General features: G+C 52.5%; 2 non-coding genes across 2 annotated transcripts; both read right to left on the bottom strand.

The window, feature by feature from the left end:
• Nucleotides 1–219: 219 nt before the first annotated feature.
• Nucleotides 220–338, bottom strand: LOC123179326 (5S ribosomal RNA). Its single transcript, XR_006490283.1, has one exon. It is a non-coding gene; the product is annotated as a 5S ribosomal RNA (ribosomal RNA).
• A 297-nt stretch (nt 339–635) lies between these two features.
• Nucleotides 636–754, bottom strand: LOC123179325 (5S ribosomal RNA). Its single transcript, XR_006490282.1, has one exon. It is a non-coding gene; the product is annotated as a 5S ribosomal RNA (ribosomal RNA).
• Nucleotides 755–894: the final 140 nt, after the last annotated feature.

Below are 894 nucleotides of genomic sequence, written 5' to 3'. Positions count from 1 at the left end.
CGCTCCCTCTCAACTACGGAGACGAGTTTAACGCGGTTTCCACCCCTCCCTCTCAACCGCACCAGTGCACGCTTGCCGCGCCACAACGCCGACGCTGGACCCGTGAATCGTGAGCACCCAGCTATGACTTACCGCACTCGTGCAAAATAATAAAACACGGTAAATATATTACTTACACGTGCGTTTTGTTTTGCAAGCGGCGTGAAAAAAATTAAAAAGGGAATGCAACACGAGGACTTCCCAGGAGGTCACCCATCCTAGTACTACTCTCGCCCAAGCACGCTTAACTTCGGAGTTCTGATGGGATCCGGTGCTTTAGTGCTGGTATGATCGCATCCGACATGTTACCCCGGTCTTCGTCCCTTATCCTTGCCCCTCCCAGCTCCACTACAAAGACGATTGTACATTGCTTTGGCCGCTCCCTCATAACTACGGAGACGAGTTTAACGCGGTTTCCTCCCCTCCCTCTCAACCGCACCAGTGCACGCTTGCCGCGCCACAACGCCGACGCTGGACCCGTGAATCGTGAGCACCCAGCTATGACTTACCGCACTCGTGCAAAATAATAAAACACGGTAAATATATTACTTACACGTGCGTTTTGTTTTGCAAGCGGCGCGAAAAAAATTAAAAAGGGAATGCAACACGAGGACTTCCCAGGAGGTCACCCATCCTAGTACTACTCTCGCCCAAGCACGCTTAACTTCGGAGTTCTGATGGGATCCGGTGCTTTAGTGCTGGTATGATCGCATTCGACATGTTACCCCGGTCTTCGTCCCTTATCCTTGCCCCTCCCAGCTCCACTACAAAGACGATTGCACATTGCTTTGGCCGCTCCCTCTCAACTACGGAGACGAGTTTAACGCGGTTTCCACCCCTCCCTCTCAACCGCAC

The sequence above is a fragment of the Triticum aestivum genome, unplaced genomic scaffold, assembly GCF_018294505.1.
Source record: "Triticum aestivum cultivar Chinese Spring unplaced genomic scaffold, IWGSC CS RefSeq v2.1 scaffold162848, whole genome shotgun sequence".
Taxonomy (NCBI): Eukaryota; Viridiplantae; Streptophyta; class Magnoliopsida; order Poales; family Poaceae; genus Triticum; species Triticum aestivum.
Note: the sequence above shows the minus strand (reverse complement) of the source record. Positions and strands in the feature narration are given on the sequence as shown.